We start from the raw sequence: 27,929 nt of genomic DNA on the forward strand, positions 1-27,929 counted from the left end.
ACATCATCTCTAAATACTTTTTGAGGAACCTCATTTTCAGGGAATTAATCAGTGGGGATCAGAATCTCCCAACTTCCAGGCAAGATTGGATCAGTCAGGTTGACTTTTGAGCCATCCTTACTGGGTACTGGTAGAATGCTAAACTGCTGCCATATGGGTTGTTCCTGTTTTGGCAGGAATTGTATAATTGGAATTGTATAATTGCCATTTCAGAAAAACAGAAATTACTTGAAAATATCTCAAACATTTTAGGTAGACACATCCACGCATTTCTTAATAAGAGGCACTTATAACTTCACATAGGTTTCTTAGAATAGGAATCCTAATTTTGATAATAAGTCCACTTGCTGCAGGACTTGTTAATTTTCTCAGGAGCCATTTGCAACTTGGGCATTGTTTTGGTTCTTATCCTCAGGTCTTCTTTCCTTTCTTTTATCATATCTGGATTTACCCTTGTAGGCCCTAACTTCCTCAATTGGTAACCACTGTTGTTTATGCTACCCAGTGTTGGTAGAATAAGTGCTATGAGAAATTTTAATGGCAATTTTTCACTTTTTAAAAAAATTTCCTTTGGGGGAAAATTTGGGCTACTGCAATGATTCTGGTCATTCTCTTACAATAAGGACTCCTTGGGTCACTTCAAGTTGTTAAGTCACAAAGTCAAGTCACAAAGTAATTAAAAGATCCAATACTATCCTAACTCCAAAGCTTGACTTGTTTCCCAGCTGTAGCTTGTACCTGCCTAAGGCTAAAAGCCTGCAGTGGGAAAATGAATGTGTGGGGCAGTCTGTCTTTCTGCTCTCTCCTGTCATAGCTCTCCTCCTCGTCCTCAGCCTACATCTGCATCTTTTCTCTCCTATGTGGGTTTTGAAGGTGGGGGTGAAAGAGAATGAGACGTAAGAGAATAAGACCGATATCCTATTGTTTGAATCCTGCTCTTGGGAAACTAGACAATTATTACACTGATTCTGTCCCTGTGGACACTTTCTGGCAATGATATTGGCTCTCACTCCCACACATCCCTTATATGACCCATGGGAAACCCTCACAGCTTCCCTAACAGTGAATGCAGGCTATCTCCTCATCTATACCATTAAAATAGGCAGTCAGGCTTCCCCTGGCCTTCCAGAATCCTAAAGCTGAACTCAGACCCCAGCTCACTGTCCTAAGAATTAGACGTTAGTCAATGATGGCAGCTGTAAGTTCTGAGTAGTTTCCTAACTGCCTTCCCCCCTTTCCCCCCGCCCCCAGCACACACCGAATTTTCTTAGTGTGAGGAAGATCATTCTAATCTCTTCAGCCCTGGAAAGGGAAGAAGAAATGACAACAGAAGAAACTCTCCCTCAATAAAAAAAAGTAGTCTCCATTCTTTGGCTCACAAAAATCCTCCTTTCCCTCTATCCCATTTATCTTCTGGGTCTGATCAAATGGTCAGAGTCATGGAACAGTTTCTGCGATCATTCTCTTTACAGGTCTGCACATGAAATGAGGGGTCTACTTCTCATTCCTTTCTGCAGCTTATCTATATTATAAGTGAATCATTAATGACTGAGGGAAGGAGAGTCCCAGTTTGGTTTCTTTTCCAGTAGCATTTGGGTTATGAGAAATGCATGGCTTAACTTGGCTCATATGTCATAGAGATTGCTCTTCTTCCTGAATAAAATGAATCTTTTATTAATGTGGTCCTGTCTTTTTATATGACACTCCTTGAAAGTCATATTCCAATTCCACTATACATTCTATACATTTTGTTCATTGCCTCTAAGCAGAGGTAATTTATTAAACTCTTGGAAACATGGCTCTTGAGATGTATGATTTCTAGGCACGGTTCTTAACTTTACTGCTGCCTTGGGAAATCCAGATTGTCTCTCTCCAACATGTTCCATGGCCTACCTCAGAATGTTCCCTGGATTTAGCAAATGAATTGCCAACAATGCCAAGACTTAAGCATTGGAAGGGGAAAAAGGAATAAAGTCTAGTGTGAAGTAGCCCTCAAGTCTCTCATGGAAGGTTTTGCCCAGATGGGCCAATTGTTTTTAATCATGTTTATAGCTCTAGGTGATGAGTCGAAACCTACTAACAACTGTCCTGGAAGGTTTAAGCCTTCTACATAACCTAACCACACCCATGAACTCAAGACATTAATGACTTTCCCTAGAATCAATAAAAGTTTGAGGCATAGGGCCTCCTTGGTGGCCAGGAATTAAAGTCTCAGCACTATCAAGGTATCAGCAGCCACTGCAGTATGAGTTTGATCCCCAGCCAGGGAGCGAGCAACCCACATGGCGCAGCAGACCTCTCCTATCTCACCTGCTGCTCCCCTCAGTAGTGTGTTCTAGTAGATCCGCCTGTCTGTTCCCCCTCTGTATCTGGTGACTTCTATCATCCCCATTCCCCATACCTCTGGGTACATCCCAAATCTTGTACGTATAAATAAGTTTAAAAAATCTTAAAAAAGTTTGAGGCATAAAATCAGCTCATTGCTTAAACTCTTATGTGGGAAAATTATTATGGCTTGGATTTCAAATTTTACACTGTCCTTGGTGTCTAAAACTTTGGGTCACAAATCACAAATGTTTATTCAAAAGATTTTGGTGGCTACAAAAGCTCATTTATAAACTATTTTAAGATTTCAGAATTACTTTTTTGTCAAGTCTAGGGATGGACATAACAAGTCCTACTGCCTATCCCACATGAAACAGTGTAAATTAATCAATCCAAGCTTATACTGCTGTTGTCGGCTCAACACAGTCTGACTGCCTTCTGTGAAATGCCACTGAATGGATCAAAGCTTCTGGAGAATGACCCCTCTCTTCCCCCAAATAGGTGTGGTTTTCTGGAAATCCATACCTTCTGTCTCTTTAAATGTCTGTGGGTCTATGATAACACACTTCCCATCATTGTTAGCTGGGCCCATCTTGTATTTCATTGACAACTGTATAAACCATCTGAGTATTCCACACCCATGAGGTGATATTCTCAGCAGGTTGCACCAGTTTCGCCCACTTACCTGAATGCTAAGCCTGGCTATGCCATCTTTGTGTCTAGTTCTATCAGAAACAGCAAAATTTGTGCTTTTGTTTTGCTTATCATTCCTGACCAGCATCCACTAGCAGACACTGCAATGACAGAGAGACAGCACAGGTCACACATATCAGTAGTAGGCACTTTGAATTAATATTAAGTATTAATACTAATTTGCTATTTTTATGGTGACAAAGTTACGTAACATAACATGCATCATTTTAACCATCTGTAAGTGTACAATTCAAGGCCATGAAATATATTCACAGTGTTGTGGAGCCAATGCCACCATCAATACCCAAAACATTTCATCATCCTCAGCAAATACTCAGTACCATTGAGCAATAACTCACCGCTTACCCTAAAAAAGAATAAAGTGAACAATAATGAAAGAGTTCCAGCTCATGCTGGAGATGATTGAGTCACAACCCTCTTAGTCCTGCTTAGGAAGTCATTATTTACCACTGGGTAGGCAGGAAACAGTAGATTAAAAAATCCTAAATTCTTCTGTAATACGTAAAAGAAAAGTGGACTGTATGTGTGAGTATTCAATGTAAGCAGTTTTCAATTTTCAAATATTTTGGTTGGCTTTTTTTTTTTTTTAAATTTCCCTACATACTAAGGCAAATTAAGCACAAACAAACCCTGTGGTGAGCCATATCCACAGCCTTGATATGGAGGAAAAGGGTTTGTTCTCTGCTCTAGCATGAATGCCTCGCTTCCAAGAAAAGCGACAAGACAGCCTTCCTGAATGGACAGGAGTCTCCAAGATCCTGACTCAGAGCAGCAAGGCAGGATGACCTGTCAGCTCAGGGCCGGTCTCTACCTCTCTGTTTCTCAGGGAAGACCCGCCCACAAACATGCTGTGCAGAGAAGGACAATTCATTTTAATGTTCAGAGTAGCTCCAGGGGGACAACAAAAGCAAAACAGCTCCATGTCCCACAGTAAATCCTCTCTAACTGAGCGATGTCTGCGTCCTTTCTGGAAAGAATGTTCTTTGCTGAGTTGCAGTTTGCCAAGGGTCAAATATGACAGAAATGAAGTGTTGCTAATAGTGATTGAAAAGGATTCCTACTGTTTGTGGCCAGTGCCGGAGAGCAGAAAGGCCAAATTTGTGAGCCAGCAAACAGCAGGAGCCAGTAAACTTTCCCCAAGACTTACTAAACTTTGAGTCACCTCTGCTCCCCCAGCCATTCTGTCAGCCTATTTGGGGGAAACTGATATTATAATTACTAATCTCAGCAAGGGCCTAATGTGCAACCTGAAGCTTTTTCGGCCTTTGGTGCAATTAGGGTGGGAGGGAAAGGCCAGCAGACATGGCGGGCTCCACCTCCGGCTCCCAAATCACCCTGCTTGGATTTCATCCACACCCTCACATCCTCTGTAGACAGGTAACTGAGCAGTGCCCGGTCTGGGCCTCCAGTGAGGGGAAATTATTCCTGCCCAAACTGGCTGGGAGCTATTAAAGGTTTAAATGTCACCTCAAAAAGAACTCTTTGCTAACCTTTAAGTGGTGGCGTCTCCAGGGCTGTTTCAGGCGGGATTTGCCCCCTCCCAGGGAGTCGGGAGAGCTGAGAACATTTGTGCGTGTTGTTTCTCCACCCCCTCCCTTTCTTTTTCTCCTTTCAGGGATTTATCACTGTACTTTCAAAGGTGGAATTTGTGGGACAACCGGCACCTGCCGGACTGAGCTCCCCTATGAAGGCTCTCTTGGCTGAGTGTATAATTTCATTTAATCCTAAATAGCCCCCTTTACCTATTGTCAACAAATTCCCTTTAATCCTAACCACCACTTAGGAGAATATTTACTATCAAAAGGAGACAAATCGTTATTTAAATGTGGATTTACTCAAGTCTGAAACTATGACAGTGACATAAGGTAAAGTGATAACATGTAAATAAAAAGTGGAGACGGATTTATCCCCCGAGAAAGCTGGGCAGCCCAGTGGATTAAAGTCATATGTGATCTACTTTGAGTGGCCTCAATTCAGACCCAGCGTTCAGTTATGACCAGCAATGCCATTCATTCTGCTTACTTCAATTCATTTGGCCATAGTTTTCAATGACCCTCTGTTACCAGGCATACACCTCTGATAAGTAGGTCTTGATGTTTACAGCACTTTGGAGCAGAATAAATGCAAACCACACATTATTTATTGGCGTGCACTCTTAGCTTAAGGGGCATTTGTCAGGAGAGTGAATACAGGTAGAATAAGAAGATGTACGTTCACTCAGACAGCCTGGTTTCCAGAAGCTAACTAGAAAAAAAGGGCTAAATAAAATACCACCCCAAAGACAACAGCTTTCAATTATTGCCCATAATCCTGAATTCCTCCCAATGAGTTGAAAGGAAATCTATACCAGATGGCATTTTTCTGAATCGGCCAAGTTCACCAGTCATTCCCGATTCTTAGTGATGGGCAGCGGTGCCAAAGAAGAGCTGGCTGTCCATTTCCTCCCTCAGCTCACTGGTCATCAAAAGCAACATTGCTTTCTAGGGATGAGTTTCTTAATTGCACTGAAATGTAATTAGAATAGTTAGAAATGGACTGTTTTCCCCTAAAAAAGCAGAAATCAAGTAAACTGTGTCCTGTGTTTTTTGGCAACAGTGGTCGCGTGAAGACATCACTTCACCTACACACATGCTGATAATCTTGTCAATTGCTACTATTTTGAAACATGCAAAAATCACTAACAACTCCTAAAAATATGGGATGTGGGATATAAAAATCATTACATTGGGATGCAGCTTTCAAATTAATTGTTCTGAGCCCACTAATATGTTATAATGAAGAGCTGGCCCATGTTAATCATATTCTCCCCTGTATTATCCCAAGACATGAAGTCTGAGAATGAAAGACAAATGCATTCCTTTTGAAAATCCAAGAACAGATTTGCCATGTTTAACTTGGAAAGTACGATACCTGATTTTTTAAAAAAATTGTTGCCTGTACAATAATCATAGGGTTGCAAACAAAGTGGCCTCATTCATAACTGAGTATGGGAGAGTTAAGAGATGGGCATCGTACGTATACTTCTTTCTGCCCAGGAAAACAATTCACAAGCAAGAGCCAACTAACTGCTCTTTGCACACATTTTCTCACCATATAGATTAATTTTTTTAATGAATAAAGTATTTTATTATGTCGACTACTCTCTTGGCAGCTAAAGTTAATCCTACTTTAAGTTTGTGAAAATCTGAGGGCTCTTGATAATAAAGGGCAGAAAATCATTTCCTACAAATCTATCATTTATCTAGAGAAGAGGCAGGAGAAAATGGGGATGAGGAGAAGAGGGCAATAATAAAATGTGATTGATGACGAATGATAGAGTGATTTTCAAGCTATAAAATTCCTCCTCAACATGTTACTTAAAGATAATAGTGTCCCAAATTGCTTTGCTTTGACCAAATTTTTATGCGATTCAAATGCACAGCTGTTTGCTTTACAGAAAGTAGAACAAAACACCAATTCAATTCAAGAAAAAACTTGACTGACAGATGAGGCCAAATGTCCATGGTTCATTAAAGATAGTTGTGTTTAACCAAACATAGGTATCCAGAGGTTGATGACTGAGGTAACCAGAGGGCTCCAGATGGTTACAATAAGACAATTTGTCAACCCCAACCAAAGGCCTGAAAGTATTAAAATAATGGACTTGGGGTTCCTGTCTTGTATGGTAGTTTTTAAAAGGCATAAACATCTCACTTTATTACCTGATGGTCTTTTTTCATGGATCAATTGTGGTTTCAGTTGCTTTGTGATAATTTAATTCACTTGTGAGTTTGACAATGTATTCATCAGATAACCAAGGAGAGTCTTCGAAGGGTTCATATTTGCTGCTAGTGTCTGCTTAACCAACCATGCATGCCTCAACAGCCTTCAAACAGGTTGACACTTGAATAAAATGAATCTTAAATTCAAACACATTAGAGAAAGTTTTAAATCCATACCATCTGTGATAGTGACACAGTAGGAGCCACAAGGTTCATTTTGGACTGGCTATTATATCAATTTTGGTTAGAACATTTTGCAAGTATTTTCTGGACTTAAACTCAGGGAACAGAATGGTATTCATGGCACCATTAAGATAAAATGAACATCTTGAAGTTCAAGCTTTATTCCTAATAAAGTAGCTGAGAGAATCTCTTCCCTCCGTTGCCACTGAGCATCAACAACAAATGATGATCTTAAGTTAACAAGCTAATATTTCATCCATGGATACCAGAGTGTTAATGGCTAAATATGCCAGTTGAGGGAAGGAGCACATGTGCAGCTATTTGCCCGACACAACTTCTGCTGTCATGGCCTATTAAAACCAGTTTACATGTGCATGTCGAATTTGATGAATATGTATGTGACCCTTTTCAGAGCCATCACTCATTGGGCTATGGCCCCCATGGCAGGAAAAACAGCACCTCTCATTAAACACAGCATGAGTTACAGGCATGTTATGTTAATATTTCTTCAGAACTTTAGGGGGTTTTCTTCTTGTTCTAATAAATCCTGTGAAGAAAATAATTTAAAAGTATAATTGATTTAAGGAAAATAAAAACTTTTTCTCATTTTCCCCTTAACTATTTTATTTGGTGTGCGAGTTCTGGAGACTTTCCTCAGGAAGTTGTAGGACATGCATATGACTTGTGCCTTGTATCACTCACTTGGGACTCCCTCTGTAGGCCCCCTCCTCACTCGGAAGTTCAGCAGGGCCAAACAGGAGGCCTCCCTGCATGGATTCTAAAACTCGCAAAAGACAGGGCTCTCTGAACTTTTGGAATAGAATTAGTCACCTGTTAACTCACAGTCCTTAGTAAACAATCTGGCACATAGTGACGTTCAATAAATATTAGCTACCCTGGTTGGTCATCATCACTATTATTATCATTATTTAAGTCACAGGGCTAAAGCAATCTTTGTAGTAGGGAAATAAGTCTTTCTGAAAATTCCTTTCAAAATATCTAGGAGGAATATCATAATAGAGTTTATCTTAAGTAAGTGCATACATGCTATTAAAAAATTATTCCATAGATTATGGTGAGATATCTAGAAGGCTAAGCACATGTCTGACTGGCTCAGATAGGCATACTGCTCCCACTTTAGTCAAGCTCTCAAATATTGCCCTTTCCCAACGCATCCTGCTCCACTGGCCCTTCCATGCTGTCTTTCCAACTAGATTATTGCTCTTTGGGAACACGGTGATAACCAGGAATCTTTTGTAGCATCTCAAAATATCTAGCTCAGTGACTGAAAGATAGATTTGGCCTAATTCTTGGCCCAGTGTTGTCTAAACACAGTACTTAGAAATGGGTGCCCTGAAGGGATGTGCAGAGGGTTGGGGGAAAGAAAAGAATTTCAATTATTCAGGAAGCAAGCACACGGAAGGGACTCAAAACTCCTGCTAAAATGACCTGGGCGGGGAAAGGAGGGAGTGGGGTCAAAATAATAGGGTTGTAATTGTATGGGAATATAAAAATAAAATTTAAATAAAAAATAAATAAAATTAAAAGAAAAAAACCAAAATTGTATTTGAATAAACATAAAAAAATAAAAATAAATAAAATAAAATGACCTGGGGCATCAGGATGCATTGTGATGCAGCAGCACAGAATTCCAGGTTGCACTGTCCACTCTTCCTTTGGCTAGGGGACCATGGGACACATTCATTTTCTATCTCAATTTCATCATTTGCAAATAATTATCAAAGTCCTCAAGATCTAGGACTTTCTCCACAAAACAATTTCACTCCATACTTTTAAGTAATTGGTCAGGGTCTCAGCTAATGTTGCATATTATTCCTCCCTTAGCCTTCAATCAGAGGGCTACTCACCTATGAAGAGAGATGACGCGTTGACTCAATGCCAACAAAAATGAGAGAGTGACTTGCCTTTCTTTTCCCTTCATCAGCCCCGCCATCTCAGGGCCTAAAACCTGAAGCTAAGCTGCTCAGTTGGTTATCTAGAGTAAAGTAACACCTCCAGGTGTTGCTGAGGATCCCTTTGAAATTTCTCATCACGGCCATGGTGTTCAGATTGACTCCCACAGGTTGGAGATGGAAAAGTATATTTGCCAAAATAATAGTAGCCAAGTTTCATTGAGAAGTTACCTTTGACCAGGCCCTATTTTAAGAGCTTTACATTTTATGTATTAACTCACTCATCTGGCAAATGACAATGTTAGGTAAGTGCTATTACTCTTGTGCCTTCGTTGCAGAGAGAAAACTGAGACACACAGAGGATAAAAAATTTGCCCAAGGTCATGCAGAACTGATAAGAAAAAAGCTGGAGTGAGACTCAGTCAGTCTGGCTCCAGAATTCAGGTTCTTCTCCACTATGTCACCATAACCTCTGTCAAACTTTTCCTTCCAGGTAGACACCCCCTCAGGATAATAGATTTGGAGGCAGAGGAGCAACATTGTCTATAATAGAAAGCAGCAAACTCAAATGAAAACATAACACATAGGCTTAGCTTCTAACCAGAGAAATCTTTTCCAGCCCCAACTAGTGTTGCCAGGTTTTATTAGGGTGGTGGGCATTTGAGAAGGTGGCTAGTAATTCCAGGAATGCTCCACCACTAAGCAAGAGGCCAGTCTCATTGGAGTTTAGTTCTCCAGTCCAAGATAGGATCCTAAGGAGGGTTTTAGGGTGCTTAGGTAGAATGTTCACTCCCAGGATTCATGCCATTACTCTTCCCTCACTTGATAGGCCCCCAGCTGGCTGAGCAGCAGGCTCCATAGCCCGAGCAATCTCCACCTCTCCGTATAAATCTAGCACCAGAGCTGCCAACAGACGGTGTTGGATAAAGTCTGCTCTGCTCCCTGCCAACCAAATGGCCCCACAGCATAAGGTTCCAAGTTTTCTCAGTCTCATAAAACTTGGCTGAATGAGGCAGTGGTGCCATGAAATTTGCATTTATCTTGTGCACCTGACACTTCCCATCATGATGATGGAATGCTTCCCTCATGTCAGAACGCTCTTGGCTCTTAGGGAGGACAGGAAAGCAGGATGGAGGCTGGTTGTGGGGCAGGCTAATCAAAGCCAGGAAGAAGAGTAAATCCATAGGCATGAGCGATGGGAAGCAAGGTATGGGAGGAATGGAGGACTGGGGGCTGGGAGAGCACTGTGACTTAAGATAAAAGAGCATTCCAGAGCCCCTTGTGCATCCGGGCCATCAGTCATCTCTGTTTTTCAGGGAGGGCCTTTCTGTTGACCTCCAGGCCCTGGCATGCGGCATCCTTATGGCTGCCCCCAGGAAGCTGATCCCCTTTTTCATACCCCACCATTGTGTGGAAGCTCAGAGCAAGCCTGTAAGAAAATGAATCTACGGGTCACCAGGTTGTTGTGATGAAATGGTTTTGTTGCATTTTGTGTTAGGTTAGGGTTTTTTTGAGGGGAGATCAGGTGGGGAAGATGTAACAGTTTCAATTGAATGTGAGAGAAAAAAAAAATGGAAAAACTCTTGCACACAAGTGAAACTTTGCTTAACAGCTTCTTTGTTCACTTGCTTAAAAGTCCTCAACTATACTCCGAGGTAAAAAAAAAAAAAAAATCACTGAAAATCTTGGACTCTGAAGCAGAGGGTCCAGGTTCCAATCCCAGATCCCAGCATTTTCTGGCGGTCAAGGTTCTAAGTCTCTCTTTGCATCTGTTTTCTCATTTATATAATAGGGAAATTAGAGCAAGTATTTCACATCATTGCTTTGAGGCTAAATGAGATGATGTGTGCTTCATATTTAATGTAGTATCTCATGGACAGTAAGTGCTCTGCGGATACTGGCTAATAGCCTGACCTCAATGCTTTGCAGGAATACTGGCTGTCCTCAGAGGACAAACAGAAACTATGAATCTCAAGGCTTTCAGTCTCTGAATTATAACTGTGCCACAAAAATCAACACCTGATGTGTCTCCATTTTTCAATGTTTTGTAAGTTCTCTCTGAATAACTGTGGGTTGGTAGAATGCCTCCATTAATTTTTTTTTTTCTATAGCTCTCTGTTTCATGTCCATTAGTCACATTTTCCCAACTAGATCCAAACTTTTGAGGATCAAACATCCTGACTGTCCAGAGTCCTTGATTCTCCCTTAGGGACAAAATGTAAAGTAGGTGATTATGATACTCCTCTTGGTTAGAGAGTCCTGCCTATTTCCCCCACTATGGCTAGATGAGATGGTGGGATTAACGTTTACTATGTGCTTGGAAATTTAGGGCTGTGTCATGTTCCTGCAGCTAGGGAATGCTTGAAAAGTAAGACCGCACCCCCACCGCCTTGATGCGATCCACCACTCTAAAAGTGCCTTCACTGGACTGCTATTCTACCTCCTCTGGAACTAAGAACTTCTCCTTGGATATTACAGGATACATTGCATCTTCAAAAGCATGACCAAATGGGAGTATCATCCACTAAGGTGAAGAAACAGAAGGAGGAGAGGATGGTAAACAAACATTCTAAAGGCCAGTGATACTGGTTGATGGCATAGCTCCTCATTCCTCAGACTTCATTAGCATAAGTAAAGTACCTCATTTTGGTGAAAAGGTCCAAATTAAAATTTTGAAAGTGTTTCTAAATGTTGATTTATTTCACTTTTTCCCACCAATTATTTTTGTGTGCTTGTTTGTGTTACCCATAGTTCTATTTATTTTTTTAATTTCTTTTATCGTCCAGAAATAGAGAATTATATTTCACATCCTTTGAGTGGGTTCAGTGAGAGGAATGAAATAAGCAACTAGTTAGTAAATAATCCAAGTTGTCTTTGTTGGGTAACCATGCTGACTACCTAATTTCTAAATTTTGTGTCCTATCAGACTGAAGTAGCAAGTAGACCTGTTCTGAAATACAGCTGCTAACAATTGTTTTCCTTATTCTCATCTTCAAGAATACAAAATGAAGGTGACAAAACTCAGAAAGATAATAAATAGAAAAGGTTTTGTTCAAATGGATATATAATACAAGGGGGCCCCCCTGTAATTACAAGAGCCTCCAGCCTAAAATTCCCCAATTTTCCTCCCCTAACTCTTTACCTCCAATAAAGTCCCATGAAGACTGGGATACAAGGCCAAATATGATTATATCATGTATGGGATTCACATACACAATGATGTCTACATTCGTATACACAATTCATATATACAGTGATCTAGTTCCTAAGGGCGCAAGTCATGGTATTAACCAGATAAAGTTTGCTCTAAGCCTTAATTCAGTTGCTGAGGAGCAAACTGAATGCCACTGTGTGATTTTGAGAGTCTTGAACTGCTATTAGGTTTTGTGAAGTTTCCATTCTTTGAGATTATCCTCATTGATCCATTCCATAAATCTATCAGAAGAAATTCTGACACCCAGCATAGTGAGGTAGGAGAATTGGCATCTACAGACCATAAGACCTATGAACTTAGAAGGAGTCACAGTTGACAATAAGCAATGTTTGTAAAATTCTTACCTAATAAACAATTTAGAAACATTAAAAAAAAATGCTTTGCAATTAAATAGAGGTGGTGGTTGCACAACATTGTAAAGTTTTGAATATGGCTGCACTATACACTTAAAATCACTTAATTCTATGTTCTCTCAATTTTATCTTGACAACAATAACAATTCTTTAAGAAAACAAAAGAAATTAGCATAAATTATGGACTTGAGTTGACAATGTATCAATATTGGTTCAATAATTGTGGCAAAAGTTCATTCCATATTAATGTAAAATGTTACTAATGAGGAAAACTGGGTGTGAACTATATAAACCTTTATGCTAACTTTGTATTTTTTCTGTAAATCGATTCTAAATTAAAAAGTTATGTTTTAGGGCTTACCTGGTGGCGCAGCAGTTGAGCGCTGGGCTGCGAAGCTGACCGCAGCCTCTGCAGCGCCGGTTCGATCCCAGCCGCTGGCGAGGGTCCCACATGGCGCGCGCAGACCTCTCCTGCCACGCCCGCTGCTCCCCTCAGCAGTGTACTTCAGTTCTTCTGCCTGTTCTGCTCCCTGCTCTGTCTCTGGTGAATTCTCTCACCCTCCCGCGCTTCTGACTGTACCCAGTGCTTGTGTAAATAAATAAATATATCTTTAAAAAAAAAAAGTTATGTTTTAAAAAGAAAGAAAAGTTAAAAGATAAATGACAAACTCAGAAGAAATAGCTGCAACTCATTTGACTAACAAAGGATCAATTTCCCCAATTTTAAGGGCTCCTAAAATCATAAGCATGTTCATACATCTAGCAGGAAAATACGAAAAGTTTAGTTGATCAAAAGTAAAACAGTATGTTCTGCAAAAGTTGAGCACCAATATCTCTGAAACGTATGCCAAGATATTTAACTTCCCTCCTAAAAAGAAAAATGAACATTAAAAACTACCCTGTAAGATTTTACCCATCAGAATGACAAAAATCTAAAGGTTTGACAACATGATCTTTGGTAAGGCTGTGTAGAAACACGAACTGGCATAACTCTATGGAGGATAATTTATCAATATCTATCAAAATTACAAATGAATATACCCATTGACCCAGAAACTTCACTTATGCTAATCTATCTTACATACATAAGAAATGACATATGCAAAAGTTTATTCATTTCAGTGGTGTTTTTAATAGCAAATGACTAGGAAAAAGCCAAAAGTCCATTAAAAGGGGCTAGACAAATATTATTTATGGTCCACCCATATGATGACATATTATCATGCAGCTTTAAGAGAAAGAATGAAGCAATTCTCTATGTAATGGACGAAAAAGAATCTAAGATCTACTGTTAAGTGAACACAGCGGGATATTATGACTAAATTCAATTTTTTTTGCTAACAAAGAGGGAGTTAGGAAAACTGTAAATATATTTGTATTTATTTGTCTGTTCAAGAAATTCCAGGACTAGTAATAGCAATAGCTATACTGTGGAGAAGGGGGAGTATACTGGGGTCGAAGCGAGACATTGAGGGAATTGAGTTGAAGAGAAGCATTGAGCAAATACACTCTTACATTTTAAACATTTTGAACTCCCTGAAAATATTACCTTGTTAAAGTTAAATTAATGACCAAGTCAAAAAACTTATAATGTGCATATTGATGTAGATTTTCAGAGATGAAGTTATGAAACAAAGACCTGTAGTGTGACAAAGTGCCCCAAGAATGTGTCATTGACTTTAGAAACAGTATCCTGGGTTTTCAGGGAGTGTTGTAGGCTTGTCTTGCTGTTCAGGTAGTTTTGCCCTTCTCAGACTTTGCCCCATCTGTTTTGCTCCCTGCTCCATCTCCCGTGCCCAGAACTCAGTCTGACATTAGCTAAATGCTAATGAGATTTATTGAATACTTAAATTCAGTAAATTTTCACCACTCTATCAATGATTTTAGTAGAAAATATTGGGGCAAGATAGAATGAGAAAAGATTTAAAAAATGAAACATACCACTCTAACTTGACAACATTTTTAAACAAAAAGATGGTGGTGTTACTATCTTTTTTGTGGGAGTTATTTGTGTTTTTATCCACCTAGAAATCAGATGTAGCTCTCTGAATTAGTTTTAGAAAATGTTGTCCAACTGTTTGGGACGTACCTAACACAAAATAAAATCTAACGTTTACCTTGAAGAACAGGAGGAATTATTTGCATGCCTTTGTTCTGGAATCATTTAAATATGCTATGTCTCAGGGGATAGGAAAAAGGCTATGATTGAAGGAAGATAGTGACTGTGTCTTGATGGAGGAGTAAATGAAGATGGGCTAACTCTATCATGAAACTTTTTCCCCTAATAGAGATATTTTTGCTTTTTTTTTTAAATGAATACTTGAACAACTTGCATGTATTCTTAAACCCCCTGGAAATTTGATTATAAGAATGCAAGCTAAAATTGGAGGAGAGGGCAGCCTTAAAACTTCCAACATGAAAAAAGAAGGAAGGGAATCATAGCAGGACTTTGTCTACAATTCCTATTCTAATAAGATTCTTGACTATAACTCATAAATCTCTTTGTTGTCAAATGCCAAGAAACAACTTTTGTATTTGACTTTTAAGCCTGGATTTTATGATTCACTACTGGATCAAGAGACAGTCATAAACATTTAAAAGAGCGTTTGGTTATATCAATTATATCCTTTTTTTTTTTTTTGGTGTTTTGTAGCTGAAGGGTTTTATAAAATTTTCTATTTTGTGGTGAAGACACTGTAAGCAGCACACCCATCAATGGGAATCGACTTCTCTTCCTCTCTCTGAATAGATTTCCTTGATGTGATGAAGGGGCTTGAGTGGGGAGATCTGTGTATCCAGGTATCACCCATATCTGCGAGGCAAGAATGTAATGAATTTAATTCTCCAGGGAAATTCAGCTCAATTCATGAGCTCATGTGGGGAGGGGGAGAAAGGAGAAGTGACTATCAAATATATGTACCCATGCTACACAGTTGCATAGAAAAGTATGTCAGTTAAAATATGTTAAACCAATTTCTCAGGTAATCTTAAAAAAAAAAAAAACAGCAACATTGACAAGTGGCTAGAAATCACTCATCCTGACAAGTGATTATGTAGATTAGAAAAGATGCAGGAAGTGTTCTGTACCGCTGAGGAATGGGGACTGTGAATAAATCCCCTGTTGATATGATGAATAATTTGTGCTCTGTTCTAGGTTAACTCTCTCAGAACTCAATTTTAGGTCACACCCCAATCCAAGGCAAATTTGTGGGAGAGAAAGACATGAAAAATGCTGTGAGTTCCCAGGTATTTGGATCCTCAGAGAAATCCCAAAATATGTAAGATTTTCAGATCTCCTGAAACTGACATCTTATCCTCTTAGAAATTATTTCTCCTCGGTTTTTTTAACTCAGGTCTCAGTTGGGCTATTATAATCATTCCATTCTTGTCTGTAGTCACATGCCCAGGTCTCCACTGAAACAAAGTTGGGAATATAAAGTAGATTATATTTCCTTGCCACTTTGACACTGGAGTTGACCATCTTCTCCCAGCCTCAATGTGCCTTTTCTCTAGGCTCAGTAGTTAGTATGATTGTACACCTTGATAAAGCTGTGTAGTATTTTTGAGCATTGCCAAGGTTCCTTTGATGGGACAGCAATGTTTTCAAGGTTGCCTCTGTCTGACATTTCCAAGAGCTACCCAATCTCTTACACAGAACTGTGCAGATCTTGGGCACTCCTGTCTACAGTCATTTTAGGTGGCATTTCATTACTAGTGACATCTTACCAGTATCCATATTGAGGAAATCATAACAAAAATGATTTCACTATAGGGCCAAATATCTCCTGTGACTAGAAATTTACATCTCACATCATCGATCTAATGGATGTATAGTTGTATTTAGAATGTATGTCACATGTATGTATGTTTGTCACACCCTATCAAAGGCATAGATTCTGTATAATTTCCTACACTAGATAATTGAAAAGAAAATGTGAAACAAAATAAATTATGACAGAAATAATGATTTAATTTTTCACACACCTTTTTAGATAGTAGAGAAAGGAAAAACCAGGAGAACAATCTACCATCAATTGGGAACGAATCTAGCCCCAAGTCCTGGGTAATTCGCTTCTCTTCTCCAGCCATTGTTCTTACCTGGCGTTTCAGGAATAGGCTTTAGGGGTTCCCTGAGCACCCTGAAAGTGTCTGCAAAACTTTGTGTTATATGCACTTTACCAAGGATAGGCAGGAGCTTTTATATTATATTCTCAAAGAGATCAACAGTACTCAAACATTAAAAGCATCAATTTAGACTCTCAATCTATTTGTGAATAATTTTGGATGAATCCCATCCATTTAGATGGACCTAACCTTAGATGTTTCATAATAAATATGGCAAATTATTTATTCACTTACTTAGTGCACATTTATGGAAAACTTGAAGATGCCAAGTACTGTCCTAGGTGTTAGAGAGATAAATATAATTAAGCTCATAAGAAGAGAAGAGAATGGTGGAAGCATTTCCTAAGAAAATAAAACAAATAGAATAAGCCAAGGGTGACTCTCCTTTAACTTTTCTGATACTAATTTGACACTTTGTTCTTTTGAAGGTTAGTTATCACTACTAGTATATACTTTTAATTGAATTACCATAATAACTATAAATCACTTCAATTAACATTAACTTCTATTGTGGCAGATATAATTAAGAATACATATGTGACTATTTCTGCCTTTTATAATGAGCTTTCATAGTAATCACTATTGGAACTACAGTATTAAGTATAATTACTCAGTAATCTACTAGAACATAGAATTACTTTATAATTATATGATATTTTCCTAAGCATATAGCATGTAGTTACTTTGGGAGTAAAGCACAAGAGTGACATTTAGCAATGCATTACATAATTGATGAAATCTTGCTAATAAATGTGAGTTAACATCTATAAACTCTGGGCATTTTAAATTCTAAAATAGAGTCTGCCACTCACTCTCTTCTTAAAAGGGAAGACACCTTATTTTAAAACCCTATTATCACAAAGGAAAATTGTCTGCAGACACAAATCATTTGATTTTAGAGACCAGAAACAAAGTAGATGGCATTAATTGTCTATATTGAAAAGTAAGTGCATATTTAACATGCCAGAATGAGATTTTGAAAAACAGTTATATCCTGGTCCACAGCTAATTTTTTGGCAGGTAGCTAATTTTTATCTATTAGAAGATTTGTTTTCCAAAAAAACATATTTTCAGTTAAGAACTGAAAAAACTAGCAAATGCAGATCTCAAATTAAGAAAAAAAATACAATTCCTTCAGGGGAAGGGTACTGTTTCCTCAATATCTGTGACTTTTAACTTAACAATTAATCCCAAAATATTTAATAATATATGAAGAAGAAAAAAATAAAGCAGACAGCATTGCCCTACTTTCAGTGGCATAGATCATTAGAAAATGAAAATTATTCAATAAGGTATATTCATTTCCTTTGGGTTGTCATAACAAGTTGCCACAAGCTTGGTGGCTTAAAGCAACAGAAATTTATTCTTTCACTCTTCTGGAAGCCAGAAGTCAAAAACTCAAGTTTGTTGGCAAAGTTGATTCCTTTAGAAGACTCTGAGGGAGAATCTGCCCCGTGCCTCCTCTAAGGTGTTAGTGACTCTTTTTTTTTTTCCCAACAATTGTTCTTTATTACAAAATTTTTGACATTCACACAAATGACTGGGCTTGTCAGAAAGTGCTGTCAATTAAAATATTTTGCCATGTTTCCCATTTTCATCTGACATTTCCAATCTAAAACTCATTGGAATGTTTATAAAAATGTAGATTCTTCTTGCCCTTACCCCAGGTTCCTTCAAAAGTTTCTGGTAATCTTATTTTTTTAATTTAAATTTTATTTTTATATTCCCCATACAATTACATCCCCCTTATTTGGACCCCAACCCCTCCTTTCCCTGGTCATTGGGTTTACATGAAATTATCACCACCTAACAGAAAAAGCAACTCATGTCAGGAAAGTGAAAATGGTTTGGCAGGTCTGATCACCCACTATGTGATAAAAGAGAGCCAGATGTGGGTCTCTATTCTCTCATATAAGTGCTTTTTTAACTCTGCCTCATTCAGTGAAGAAAGAGGCTGAAAAGTGGCCTTGAGGATAGAGATAAAAAGGAAGGAGGAGACAAAACTCTGAGAATATGGTAGAAGAAGAAAAATGGGCTCCCTTTGGTGGCATTCTTTGCTCTGGCCCTGTTAATATCTCAGTAAGGTTATAATTACTACTTTATTTTATCCCTCCAACTACCACTTTTGCCTGAATTCATCTTATTACTGCCCATTTAACTTTAAGAACAGCATTAAATAAGTATTTTTGAGTTGTAATGAACTAAATCGATTCAATTATAGGTGAGTGCCTTGGGACCCTGCCTAAGTTAGGTTCATGCATGCATAATTGAAGTATCAGGGGCTTTGTTTTGGAAGTATTTCAGAGTTCAGCAACATTGATTAATTAATTGAACATTTAGAAACATGCTTGCACACTTTGAAAAACAGATCAAGGACAAGCACATGGGATCCAGTGTAGTATTTCTAATAGTCTATTAGAATTTAAGTATACTTTTGAGCAGGATTAATATTGGAGACTGGGTCAAATGGTCTCTTATATAACTACTGAATACTACTGTTGTAACTGGAAAGAAACCATATATGTTTATATATCTATATCTATATCTATATATTTGTGGCTGTGTGCTAAGAAAACTTTATTTACAAAAATATGTGATGAACTTTATACGGTCCATTGCAATGTGTTAACAATCTCCTGCTTTTAAGTAGACATTTTACAAACTATGTTTATATAATTTGTCCCCAAACTTTATTTTCTGGGATAATTTTAAAATTTTAATCAATGATACCACCGGTTCATTTTCATTTGTCTATAATTTGTCTATAGTCTCTCTCTCTCTCTCTCTCTCCTCTCTCTCTCTCTCTCTCTCTGTATATATATATATATATATATATATATATATATATATATATAGACACTATAGACAAATCTTTGGTGTGATCTCCCCCTCATTTACCATCCATAGTAGACAATATTTCTCTAAGACTGGACACATTATTTCTACTCCTATGACACTGCTTCAGGGAATTCCCTATTATCAAATCATTTCTCTTTCTTGTCTTCAGGTTTTTTTTTGTTTCTTTCTTTGGTGTATCTTACAAACCATTATGGGATCATCCTGTTGCAATATATCTTAGAAAAACTCAATTAAGTGAGATTCTATGGAGCAATCTATAGAAAAGCTGTGAAGGGCTGGAGAAATAGAAGCAGCAGGATCTGTAATATTAGGGAAAAATAGAAAATAACTGTTAGACCATTTAGTCTGTTATTCAAGACTTTAAAAAGTCTGGCTGCAGTTGAATCCAAGTCAATTGAGCAAACATGTGTTGGACAGGATAGCAAAGTATTTAAAAGGGTGTGTTTTTGAAACAGACCATTTGCTTTCAAATCTCAGCTCCATAAATATTAGCTGGGTGCCTTGTACGAGTTACTTAATGTAATGAGTTACTTAATTCTTATCTGTAAATGGGGATAGTAACAGTTCTTACTTCATAGGATTGTTATGAAGATTAAATGTTTTGCAGACACATTCTGGCACATACTAAGTGCCAATATACTTTCTTTGTCATCATAATCATCATCATCACTATCATCATCATCGTCCACCAGTCATAAGCCAGTCTCATTGCCAGTACTAAATATTTATTGAATTCCTTTTATGAACTAGGCACTGTTCTAGGTGCTGGGGATGTAATGGTGAAAAAAAGAGACTTGAGCTTCTGCTATTATTATGCTCTATTAGTCATTGGCTATTCAGCAAATATTCACCAAGTACCTTTAATAGCCAAGCACTTCTCAGCATCATGACAGCTGTTTATTAAGACTGACAAAGTCTCTACTCTCATAAATTTATATTTAGTCATTTAGGTGTGGTCTCTTCATCTAAACTATATGTCCCTTGGGATCAATAGCTGTTTCATAATTAGCTCATATCCTAAGAGCCTACGAAGGGATTTTCACATAGAGACTTATTTCTAATTATCAAATTAGTATACTGCCGAATGAGATGAACACACACATTCATAGCATGAGATGAACACACACATTCATAGGCAAAAATACATAGCACCACGGGTCCCCAATGTAGTTGAAATCAAGCCCACTTGTCAGAATCATATTACACAACATTTTATGGACTGCAACATCCCTCCAGCTTTCAAATTCTGAGTCTTGAGTTGCATAGGCAGTGTGCCTAGCAGAGAGGGGAGGGAATCTTCCCAAAAATGTTCTCCAAGGAAACACAAGAATCACACATTTGGACTCCACAAGATTTGCAAAAATAGAGGTCGTGCCTAAGTTACTTAAGTCAATTTTGCTTTCTTCTTTGGGCAAGAATGAAATCATGAAAAGTGTAAAAGACCTGGAATTATAAAAACAACCCAGAGACCATGTCCAAAAGGCCTTTTGAGGTCTTGACTGAATTAGTTAACTTTTTTCATTCTGCCTGGGCTAAGTAGTACACTGAATGCAATATAAAAAAGGATTTCAAAGAAAGAGATACATGCTATCTAAAAACAATTTGTGGTATGCAGAAAATAAAGAAGGACAATAGAAATCCCTTGAAAGAGCTTCCATTGTAAATAGAGGCAAGATCATAAAGTATGTGCACGATAAAGGGCATGTTCAGATATTAGGGAGATCAGCAGAAAGAGGAGACATTTGCAAGTTTTTTGTGTGCCGCTTGAGAAAAACTTGAGCACTTTAGATGTTTTATTAAAACCTGGAGTGTATTGCTCAATCTGGAAGATGTTTCCTTAAACAGTTTCAGAGATCCAGTCTGACCCATTTTCCTCAGCTATGCTTATGGGAAACCTTATCAGCAAGGAAATGGTTTTATAGGGAAATGATTCTGAGACCTTTTGGCTGCCCTCACACACAAATCATTAGACAGTATGCAAATGGAGAACAGTAATATACTCAACAATTGCAGAATGAAACATTTCCATGCCTCTTCTTGTATAGAAAAGGAAGAGCTACAACGTCCCAAATCCTAGAAAACTTACCAGTAAAGTAAGAATTATATAAAGTCTGTGCTAAGTCTCAAGGAAGAAGTTAACCACATTAGCCTCTATGGATACAGTGCTTTGGGTAAAATTTGCATTTTGCAATAGGGGCCTAAATTGCTCAAAAGGAATTAAAAAATCCTGGTGGTTATTTTTCCTTAATGGATTTATGGTCCTGCAGGTAAGTGAAAAATGGAAAGCCTTAGTAACAGCCTAATGAATATATCTTTTATTTGTAGTTTGGAAGGTGCTTTAAGATGCAAACATGAATTGTGTCCTCTAGAAAATTCTCAACATAGAGTCAGAGTGGAAACATACGAAAAACTCTGTCTCTTAAACAGAACAGCTGAAGTGTTTCATGATGAGCTTGCTTACCATGAGCAAAACTTTGGGTTTACTGGGCTCCGTTGTAACCAGGGAACCACGCATGTAATCATGCTTGCTGGCCAGAAGGGGAAAAAAAAAAATACAAGAAATTGCCTAGAAGGAAATCTACCTCATTCAGAGATAAAATTTACATGAAATATGGTTATAACAAGATTATTTACATTCTATAGTCATTAGGGATAAAGAGGATACTTGCAGATCTATCTTCCTAAACAACAAATTGAAAATCCTTTGTGATAAAATCTCTCTGCACTGTGATTTTCAGTTCTGTCAGATACCACAGAAAAATGGGGCCAAGTTAGCATATCTATTCACTCAGTGACTGATGTGTATTCTTTGGAATTTAGATACCGATGCTTTCTTTCAACTCTGTATGTCTGTTATATTTCCTACTTATTGTATTATGTGAATTTGTGTTTTACAGAGAGTGAAATAAAGTCCAGAAAGCCAACTTATTCAAGGTTATAATTTTTAAGTGATTTCTATAAAGAGGGTATTGCTATCTTAGAATAAATTTGGAGCTGATAAATTCACATACATACACATGCACACACACAGAGCTGGAAAAGGATATGTTTGATGGTTACTGTTAAAAATGGTCTACAGATTTAATTGATTCCAAATTGTCTTCTTTCAAGCCATAGTGCCACTAATGTTTAGATATGTCAGTTATTTTATAGATTTTTTTTAATGTGCATGATGGGATCATTCAGAAAGATAAGGGGGAGAAAGCAGCGTAGGAAGATTATTAAGCTATGATAATGTATGTGGGGAAAACTCAGTGGTCTGGCTTCTTTAGAATGGAGGGGTGATGATTTCCTTCCCTTTCTTGACACAGTGGGGAAGGAGACATCATGATGATTGGTGACAGAGCATCATGCCATATGGGAAAGACTCTAGTTCAACTCTGCTCCTGTCTGGAGAAGCTCACACCAATGTGTGAAGACTGAAGTGGCTGTGTGAGCAAGGAATCATGGATGAACCAGTCAGTGACTATGGAAGAAAGCTCAGCTTTAGAAAAAGAGAGTCATTAGCAAAGGCTTCCTGAGCCATTGAGATGTTTAGCTGGCAGGACCGGGCCACTGCTGCCCACAGTAGTAGGGCTTTTCTATGATGATCTTTGTGTCCAAAGTACTATGGTCAGAAAAAGATAATAAAGAGACTAGAATATGCACCATCTGGTCTAACATAAGGGAAGATGGCAACATCAACAGGGAGTTGGAATTGCTGTGGAAAGCCAGACGGTGAGCACTGATTAAGATTATTGTGTTGATTAGGTGATATCCTGTGATTTATGCCATGGACATGGAAGAGCAAAACACTTCTTTTGGTGACTGTGTGAAACCTGGGTATGCTCTAGAACTACTATTGTATCTGACCCTGGGAACTTCAGAAAAATCTCCCTGGCAAGCAAAAGATTACGAAACAAGACTTCCTGAGAAGATGACAATTCTATGCACTGTATGGAAGAAGAGACATGTTGACCCAACTAGTTCAGCATTGACAGGGGGCTGGGTGACAGTAGGGGAAGATGTCACAGCAAGATGTGCCCTTTTAAAAAAGAAAGAACACTTCAAATTTGCTGACTCTGGGGACACTGAAAGGCATGCAAGGGGAACCAGGTCAAGCCGACTTGGTGGAACTCTCAGGAACACAGGCCACTTGGAACTGTGCTTACTTAGATTAGAAGTCAGAATAGGATAAGTGGATTGGATGTTTGCTATCTGCAATTTCCCAGGTTTCTTAGGAGAAGAAGAGGTATATTTTTCTACAATATTTTTTTCATGTTCAGTTTTCTTAGTGTTCTCTCTCTTCCAGTATGAATTTTAGTCCTTCCCAACAGAAGTGTTTTTGCTATGGGTTAGGATGATAATGTTCACTTCATGCCCAGAATGAAGCCACCCACTTTACAGATCAGCAATCATCTCAACCCATCCCTGCAGGATGTTTCTTGTTTACCAAGCACTTCCACACCACTACTCCCCCTATATCACAGCAAAGCTTTGTTACATAGGAACAAATGGGAAAGGATTTTATAGTCTATAGAATATAACTCTATATAATAACAACTATCATTATGCCCACTTTTAATATATATGTATATATTCATTCTAGGTAATGTATATACATATTTTTATACACACACATACACATATGTAGTGAATTTATCTGTAAGGTTACTAATACAGGAGGAGTCTTAATTTGAACTCAGTCTAATTCTCAAGTCTTTACTCTTAACCATTGCATGATGATGTCTCAGTGACTTCAAATATATTATCTCAAGTTTAAAGATGAAAATACAAAAGTTCAGAGAGAGTGGTGGTTTCTATTAAGCATTGAAATTGGACTTGAACTCGGAAACTTGGGTTCCAAATCAGCTTTCTGCTCCTATACCATACCACTGCTATAAATTTACCTGATGAATACTAAGCATCTTCTGTAAGAGAATACTATGAATGTATCTCATCTTTGCCTTCAAAATATCATTTTTTTTAAAGATTTATTTATTTATTCATTCATTCCTTTATTTAATTATACAAGCACTGGGTACAGTCAGAAGCACGGGAGGGCGAGAAAATTCACCAGAGCCGAGCCGGGAGCAGAGCAGGCAGAAGGACCGAAGTACACTGCTGAGGGGAGCAGCGGGCGGGAGCCATGTGGGACCCTCCTCTGGTGGCCGGGGAGCAGCCGGGAATCGAACCGGCGCTGCAGAGGCCGCGGGCAGCCTTGCAACCCAGAGCTCAACCGCTGCGCCACCGGGGAGGCCCCAAAATATCATTTTTATGAGAAACAATTTTCTGGAAGATCCAAACCTTCCTTTACAAGAGGTTTGATATGTGGAAATGTTTATAAGCTTGTTAACTAATCATTAGAACATGTTTTCTTTTTCTTTTTAAATATATTGTTATCTTATGCTCTTTTTTTAAAAAAGATTTTTTTTATTTATTTATGCATACAAGATCTGGGGTGTAGGCCAGAGGTCTGGGGGATGAAACGATTCACCAGAGACAGAGTAGGGGGCAGAACAGGCAGATTTACTGAAATACACTGCTAAGTGGAGCAGTGGGCAAGACAGACGAGGTTTGCTATGCCATGTGGTTTAGTTCCCTCGCTGGGGATCGAACTCAGGCCACAGTGCCTGGTGATAGCTTGATAGTGCTGAGACTTTAACCCCTGCACCACCAAGGAGGCCCTTGTTTTCCTTCTTGATGACAGTAAATATCAACTGTCTCTTAGTCTAAGTACTAAAGCATTTGATAGAGGAAAAAATACGCAGGCTACCCTTATGATGTCACAAGTTAGGCATCTACATCAATAAGGGACAGGTATGTGCAGGTATATCCATTTACTTTGCCATTTTACTCCAAACAGTTGAAAGAGAATAGCATCGGGCTTCAAAAGTGTTACCTTCTGCAATTCATAAAGTTGCACTGAATAGAATTATCACCTTGAAATTACAGGGTAAAACTCCCTATACAAAAACAGATTAAAGACAAATTAGACTGTGGGCCAGGTCACTCTGATTGTTAATTAGTGATAATGGAAATACAATTAGCATAATGAGTTCCAATTACTGTATATGGAGAAATATGAGCATACTGCTTTCATAAATCTTGGTTCCAAGAAAAATAAAATGCATCTGGTTTAACAAAGCATGCCCTTCTCTTCTGCAGAAAGCTTCCTGGTAAATATCTTTTTTTTTTTTGTGTGTGTGTGTGTGAAGCTAAATCCTTCCTCTGATGGGTTGTGATTTGGGGGAAAAAAAAAAAGAAAGGCGACAGAATGCATTTGCCCCGTCTGATAGCTGAGCAGTTTTGTATTAGCTCAGCTTCTGTTTTAAGTGTCCTAGAAAATCTAACCATCTGTTTCTCCAATCGTTGGTTAAAAACATTGGGGAGAATCATAGACCATTGCATCAAATGTGCTTATTGTCTTTGAAATGTCGGTGAGCCCCCCTTTCTGCCTTTGATAAGCTGTGAAGCTGGAAAACCAATTATAGTCACATATTTACACAAATCTGAACAGCTTTTTGAAAACTCCATGTAAGAATGAGTACACGAGAAACAACAGCTTTACACAGCTATAGTAGGATGCCGATGGGTGTGTTAATGAAGTTATTTTTTTTTTAAGAGTTGCACTAGAGAGTCTGGATATTTATTTTCACCTTGATCTTACACTGTCTCAAGTTTTCATTGCAGACACTGAGATCTCTAACTTCCTCAGAAGTTCCATCAGCTGATAGCACAATGTGCCCGTTATGTTGTCTTTTCTATTTGAATCTCCCTTGCCACTTCTCTTGCTATGAAAGTTCAACTGTTGACGAATTACATTCCAAGGCTGGTTAAAACCCAGGCCATTTGGCCAATGAATGATAATGAATGTGGACTGCTCAGCCCACACTGGTGACATTACACCTCGCACCGGGGGAATGTGCCAACTTCCTTGTTGTACCCTGTAAATCTGATAGATGCCATTAACCTTTTCAGCAAATCCCCATGGAACGCCGCAATGGTGAGTCTCAGTAGCAATTGCTAAGACAAAAATGCCCCAGCATGCCTATATTCTCTGCAAGGATCTATGAAATAGGCAAGTTGGCTACTCAAGTGCCTTTTCCCCAATTGCTCCCTTGATTTACTTTCAGCTGTCAGTCTGCATCCAGGCCCCAGTGCTACAGAACCTTCCCAAACACACACCACAAGTAGCAGATCTTGCAAAGTACACCGAGCAACTCAACGCTCTCCTTTTTTCCTGAATGTGATTTTGCTATCGAGGAGAACTGTTGTATATCTAGACCAGAGGAGCTACTAAAATACCTGAGTTCACTGAGGAGAAACCTTGTCGTTTCTACCTTTGTGATTCACAGCACACTTTCTGGCTGGGCTTTGATGGTGGCAGTCATATTTTCAACCTAGTCAAGTCCCTTCAGTCTGTCTGGAAGCATTTGTAAACTGGATTATTCAATAAAAGAAATGCTTGTCAGGCATCATTCTCCTTCTGCAGTTCGAGGCGCTTTCCTCTAAAAGTGGCTTTTTCACACTATCACTATCTTGCCTTGAAGCACACCAGCGTGCACACACATGAATGGAATCAAAATGATCATTGACTCTCTGTCAGACCGTATTATGGGATGTACCATAGAACTTAAAAAGACAAGCTTCACTCCCTAGTATTTTTGCCACTGAAGTATATACTAGAACTGCTCTCCTGAGAGGTTTGAACAGGGGAGACAACTCATTGAGAGGCACAGGAGGTGTCTTGGAGAGAAGTCCAACCTCCTGTTACTGAAAAGTGTTTCAATTACAGGCATAACAAGTGTACTTGATAAATGCTGAAAATAACAGACACTTGGTAAGAAACTCCTGGCTGGTATTGGGCAAATCACTGAAACTCTCTCTTTCTCGTTCTCTCTCTCTCTCTCTCTCTCTCTCTTTCTCTCTCTCGCCAAATATGCTTCCTGCTTCAGTAGTTTCCAAAGTTTCCAAGACAGATATTATTACATTCCTTCCCATAGGGTCACCTTCACAAAGGCTCCATCCCCTCCTGAAGAAGCCCAGGCTCTATGATGACCTCCCAGTTACCTTCCACAAAGGTCCCACAGTGTCTTCTGACCAGAAGGAAAAAGACAAATTCCTCCAGAGGCCAAGGATGGCTATGACTCTACTGTCCAGCCCCAAACCTCTCTTCCCAGCTCAAATCACCTGAGTCTCTGCTCCTGGATCCTTCCTGAAGCACTAATAGTACAGACGGACTGAAGATTATTTTAAGTCAGGGAAAGGATGGGGCAGGGAGGAAAAAAATGCCTAATCATTCTTTTAAAATTATCTGTGTTTATGTAAAAACTGATTGATACATTTAACCATAACTACTTTCATTGAATTAAAAAAGCAGAGAGATTACTTACTATCTACCAATGTTCTTTTAATGAAGATTTTATTAATAAGACTTTTATTAAGAAAAAGATACTTATTATGTATGCATGCAATAAAAATACAGAAGTCATCTGCAGGC

This window comes from Talpa occidentalis, unplaced genomic scaffold, assembly GCF_014898055.3.
Source record: "Talpa occidentalis isolate TD23 unplaced genomic scaffold, MPIMG_talOcc4v2.1 talOcc4.5, whole genome shotgun sequence".
NCBI classification, from domain to species: Eukaryota; Metazoa; Chordata; class Mammalia; order Eulipotyphla; family Talpidae; genus Talpa; species Talpa occidentalis.